This window comes from Somniosus microcephalus, chromosome 1 (assembly GCF_052327205.1).
Source record: "Somniosus microcephalus isolate GS21.2 chromosome 1, FLI_Smic_1.0, whole genome shotgun sequence".
NCBI classification, from domain to species: domain Eukaryota; kingdom Metazoa; phylum Chordata; class Chondrichthyes; order Squaliformes; family Somniosidae; genus Somniosus; species Somniosus microcephalus.
In genome coordinates this window covers 460,548,888-460,554,887 of record NC_140987.1, presented here as the reverse complement: position 1 = coordinate 460,554,887, position 6,000 = coordinate 460,548,888, and positions in this window count along the sequence as shown.

Sequence of the window (6,000 nt, the reverse complement as noted above, 5' to 3'; positions counted from 1 at the left end):
AGTGTTTGGGGGGAAGGGCGGGGGGGAGGGGGAAGTGTTTGGGGGGAAGGGCGGGGGGGAAGGGGGAAGTGTTTGGGTCGAAGGGCGGGGGGGAGGGGGAAGTGTTTGGGTCGAAGGGCGGGGGGGGAGGGGGAAGTGTTTGGGTCGAAGGGCGGGGGGGGAGGGGGAAGTGTTTGGGTCGAAGGGGGGGAGGGGGAAGTGTTTGGGCCGAAGGGCAGGGGGGAGGGGGAAGTGTTTGGGTCGAAGGGCGGGGGGGGGGGAAGTGTTTGGGTCGAAGGGCGGGGGAAGTGTTTGGGTCGAAGGGCGGGGGGGAGGGGGAAGTGTTTGGGGCAGGGGGGAGGGGGAAGTGTTTGGGGCGGGGGGGAGGGGGAAGTGTTTGGGGCGGGGGGAGGGGGAAGTGTTTGGGGCGGGGGGGGAGGGGGAAGTGTTTGGGGCGGGGGGGGGAGGGGGAAGTGTTTGGGGCGGGGGGGGAGGGGGAAGTGTTTGGGGCGGAGGGGGAAGTGTTTGGGGCGGAGGGGGAAGTGTTTGGGGCGGAGGGGGAAGTGTTTGGGGCGGGGGGGAGGGGGAAGTGTTTGGGGCGGGGGGGGAGGGGGAAGTGTTTGGGGCGGGGGGGGAGGGGGATGTGTTTGGGGCGGGGGGGAGGGGGAAGTGTTTGGGGCGGGGGGAGGGGGAAGTGTTTGGGGCGGGGGGGGAGGGGGAAGTGTTTGGGGCGGGGGGGAGGGGGAAGTGTTTGGGGAGGGGGAAGTGTTTGGGGCGGAGGGGGAAGTGTTTGGGGCGGAGGGGGAAGTGTTTGGGGCGGGGGGGAGGGGGAAGTGTTTGGGGCGGGGGGGGAGGGGGAAGTGTTTGGGGCGGGGGGGAGGGGGAAGTGTTTGGGGCGGGGGGGGAGGGGGAAGTGTTTGGGGCGGAGGGGGAAGTGTTTGGGGCGGGGGGGAGGGGGAAGTGTTTGGGGCGGGGGGGGAGGGGGAAGTGTTTGGGGCGGGGGGGAGGGGGAAGTGTTTGGGGCGGGGGGGAGGGGGAAGTGTTTGGGGCGGGGGGGAGGGGGAAGTGTTTGGGGCGGGGGGGAGGGGGAAGTGTTTGGGGCGGGGGGGAGGGGGAAGTGTTTGGGGCGGGGGGGAGGGGGAAGTGTTTGGGGCGGGGGGGAGGGGGAAGTGTTTGGGGCGGGGGGGAGGGGGAAGTGTTTGGGGCGGGGGGGGAGGGGGAAGTGTTTGGGGCGGGGGGAGGGGGAAGTGTTTGGGGCGGGGGGTGAGGGGGAAGTGTTTGGGGCGGGGGGGAGGGGGAAGTGTTTGGGGCGGGGGGGGAGGGGGAAGTGTTTGGGGCGGGGGGGAGGGGGAAGTGTTTGGGGCGGGGGGGAGGGGGAAGTGTTTGGGGTGGGGGGGGAGGGGGAAGTGTTTGGGGCGGGGGGGGAGGGGGAAGTGTTTGGGCCGGGGGGGAGGGGGGAAGTGTTTGGGGCGGGGGGGAGGGGGAAGTGTTTGGGGCGGGGGGGGAGGGGGAAGTGTTTGGGGCGGGGGGGAGGGGGAAGTGTTTGGGGCGGGGGGGGGAGGGGGAAGTGTTTGGGGCGGGGGGGAGGGGGAAGTGTTTGGGGCGGGGGGGAGGGGGAAGTGTTTGGGTCGGGGAGGGGGAAGTGTTTGGGTCGGAGGGCGGGGGGGGAGGGGGAAGTGTTTGGGTCGGAGGGCGGTGGGGAGGGGGAAGTGTTTGGGTCGGAGAGGGGGAAGTGTTTGGGTCGAAGGGCGGGGGGGAGGGGGAAGTGTTTGGGTCGAAGGGCGGGGGGGAGGGGGAAGTGTTTGGGTCGAAGGGCGGGGGGAGGGGAAGTGTTTGGGTCGAAGGGCGGGGGGGAGGGGGAAGTGTTTGGGTCGAAGGGCGGTGGGGAGGGGGAAGTGTTTGGGTCGAAGGGCGGGGGGGTGGGGGGAAGTGTTTGGGTCGAGGAGGGGGAAGTGTTTGGGTCGGAGGGCGGGGGGGGAGGGGGAAGTGTTTGGGTCGGAGGGCGGGGGGGAGGGGGAAGTGTTTGGGTCGAAGGGCGGGGGGGAGGGGGAAGTGTTTGGGTCGAAGGGAGGGGGAAGTGTTTGGGTCGAAGGGCGAGGGGGAGGGGGAAGTGTTTGGGTCGAAGGGCGGGGAGGGGGAAGTGTTTGGGTCGGAGGGCGGGGGGGGGGAGGGGGAAGTGTTTGGGTCCGAGGGCGGGGGGAAGTGTTTTGGTCGGAGGGCGGGGGGAGGGGGAAGTGTTTGGGTCGAAGGGCGGGGGGGAGGTGGAAGTGTTTGGGTCCAAGGCGGGGAGGGGGAAGTGTTTGGGTGGAAGGGCGGGGGGGGAGGGGGAAGTGTTTGGGTGGAAGGGCTGGGGGGGGCGGTGAGCGGGGGGGCCGGTGGGGGGGCGGGCCGGGGGTGGGGGAGGGGGGTTGGGCTCGGAGGGGCGGGCCGGGGGGGGTGTTTGGGTCGAAGTGACAGCGTAACACAGAGAATTGGACCCAACACAATCGTCACTAAGCAAAAGGAAAAATATCTGTCATATTGGGCAGAAACAACAAAAAACCAAAACAAACTCAGTTGCTACTTGGCCCTAAACAGACAATACAACATGGCTGATTACCTGACCATGGTAAAGGATAGCAAACTGAGAAAAACCTTGACAATGTACAGCCTTAGTGAACATAGCCTGGCCATCGAAAAAGGTAGACACAGGCAGACCCGGCTACCAAGAGAGGACAGGATATGCTCTCTCTGCAGTCAGGGAGTGGTGGAGACAGAGATGCACTTCCTCACAGCTTGTAGAAAATATCAGGGCATAAGGGAGAATTTCGACCCAAAATTCACAAAAATATGCCCGGAATTCAGAAATTTGAATGACGACCAAAAACTCCCATACCTACTAGGGGAAGAGAGAAATTGTGTAACCTTAGCGGCACACTATGTTACAGCTTGCCATAAACAGAGGGACAACCACTAAATATAAGAAAAGAGTATATACAAATTATATGAATGTATATTTATACACTTGGGGATATATCTGTTTATACACTCTATGGATAGACCTGTATTTTTGTGTTCAACCATGAATGTTTTTCGATGCTTTGGCAACATAAGATGTACCTTGTCATGCCAATAAAGCGATTTGAATTTGAATTTGAATTTGACTGCAGTGAGAGCATATCCTGTCCTCTCTTGGCAGCCTGGTCTGCCTGTGTCTGCCTTTTTCGATCGCTAGGCTATGTTCGCTAAGTCTGTACCTTGTCAAGGTTCTTCTCAGTTTGTTATCCTTTACCATGGTCAGGTAATCAGCTATGTTGTATTGTCTGTTTAGGGCCAAGTAGCAATTGAGTTTGCTTTGGGTTTTTGTTGTTTCTGCCCAATATGTCAGATATTTTTCCTTTTGCTTAGCGACGATTGTGTTGGGTCGAATTCTTTGTGTTACCCTGTCACTGTCCTGGGGCTGGTTATTGTTAGTATTGTTAGTAGTTACTTCACTGAGTCCCAGGACTAGTTGACTGAGGGCATTCTTCTTTATGGTCAGCTGTTGGCATTTCAGGGCGTCGTAGTGATAGCATTGGGGATTGCTCATTTGTAGGTGATTCCAAAATTTGGTGGCTCTTTTTTGGATAGTGATTATTAATGGATATTGGCCTAGTTCCGCCCTGCATGCATTGTTTACTGTTTTCCTTTGAGTCCGGAGGATACTTTTACAGAATTCTGCATGTAGGATCTCAATTGGGTGTTTGTCCCATTTTGCAAATTCTTGTTGAGTTAGCGGTCCCCATACCTCACTGCCATAGAGTGCAATTGGTTCAATTACTGATTTGAAAATTTTGAGCCAAATGCTAATTGGGATTTCTATTTGGATTGATTTTTTGATGGCATAGAAAGCCCTTCTTGCTTTCTCTTTCAGTTCATTCACAGCCAGTTTGAAGTTTCCCGTAGAACTGATTTTTAAGCCCAAGTATGTGTAGTTAGTGGTTTGTTCAATTTTGGTTGTTCCTACTGTGAAATTTATTTTGGGTCCCTGATGTTTGGATCTTTGCTGGAACACAAGGACTTTGGTTTTTTGGGGATTTATTGTCAGGGCCCAAGTCTGGCAGTACGACTCCAGCAGGTCCAGGTTTTGCTGTAGCCCCTCTTTAGTAGGTGACAGCAGAACCAGGTCGTCTGCATAGAGGAGGAATTTCACCCCCAATACACCATCCTCACCCCCCAATACACCATCCTCACCCCCCAATACACCATCCTCACCCCCCAATACACCATCCTCACCCCCCAATACACCATCCTCACCCCCCAATACACCAGCTTCACCCCCAATACACCATCCTCACCCCCCAATACACCATCCCCACCCCCAATACACCATCCCCACCCCCCAATACACCATCCCCACCCCCCAATACACCATCCTCACCCCAATACACCATCCCCACCCCCCAATACACCATCCCCAATACACCATCCTCACCCCCAATACACCATCCTCACCCCCCAATACACCATCCTCACCCCCCAATACACCATCCTCACCCCCAATACACCATCCTCACCCCCAATACACCATCCTCACCCCCCAATACACCATCCTCACCCCCCAATACACCATCCTCACCCCCAATACACCATCCTCACCCCCCAATACACCATCCTCACCCCCCAATACACCATCTTCACCCCCCAATACACCATCTTCACCCCCCAATACACCATCCTCACCCCCCAATACACCATCCTCACCCCCCAATACACCATCCTCACCCCCCAATACACCATCCTCACCCCCCAATACACCATCCTCACCCCCCAATACACCATCCTCACCCCCCAATACACCATCCTCACCCCCCAATACACCATCCTCACCCAATACAATACAATACAATACAAATCGCTTTATTGGCATGATAAGGTACATCTTATGTTGCCAAAGCATCAAAATACATTTATGATTGAACACATAAACGCGGTTCCATTCATACAGTGTATAAACAGGTATATCCCTGAGTTTATAAATATATTTTCGCCTTGTTTATATATACTCTTGTCTTAGTTTACTGGTTGTCCCTCTGTTCATGGCAAGCTGTAACATAGAGAGAGAATTGCAGACGGAGTGAATACACATGCTGAAGATGGGCTGCTGAGATTTTAGTGTTTTTAGTGTCTAAAGTGGGGAAAAAAAAGTTTCATTTCATTTCAATTTTTAAAAAGGTTTTAAAATTAAATTTAGTTCTAGTTAAGTTAGTTTAGTTTAGGTTAGTTTAAGTTTAGATTAGTCTAGACAAAGTAGAGAAGGAAAAGACCGCCAGAAAGACTACCAAAGAAAAAAAAAACCCAGAGGAAAATAGAGGGAAAAAAAAGCCAAAGCAAAAAAAAAAAGAAACAAGAGAAGAACTACACAAACCAGTGAACGGCAGCCACACGGGGCTTCAGCAGCGGTGGTTGAGTCGGCGGCATCGGGACCGAGTTCGAGGAGGCGAGGTGACTCGGGCCGCAGCCCAGCGGTCCAGCAACCGGCACAGCCGAGGGGACTCGGGCCGCATCCCAGAAATCGGCACAGCCGAGGAGATCCGGAACGCAGCCCGGCAATCGGCACAGCGGAGAGGACTCGGGCCGCATCGCAGAAATCGGCACAGCCGAGGAGATTCGGAACGCAGCCCGGAAATCCAGCAATCAGCACAGCCGAGGGGACTCGGGCCACAGCCCAACAATCCAGCACGGGAAAGGCCCGAGGAGCCAGGCCAGCAGGCACAGAGACCTCTGAGGAGAAGGAGAGCAACCAGAAGGCTCGCAACCAAGACCGTGAGTACAGGGCCCAGGGAGGGAGGCCCAGGGAAAGGCCCGAGGAGCCAGGCCGAAACAGAGGCCCAGAGACCTCTGAGGGGGAGGGGAACAGCCCGAAGGCACCGGGAAACAGTGGCTCACAGACTCAGACCTGAGAAGGGTGAACCCAGGAGCCGAGGCCCAGGGACCACGGGGTCGGAGAGGGGGACCGGGAAAGTTCGCGAACAGGGAGAGGGTAACACCAAACCCGGGGCC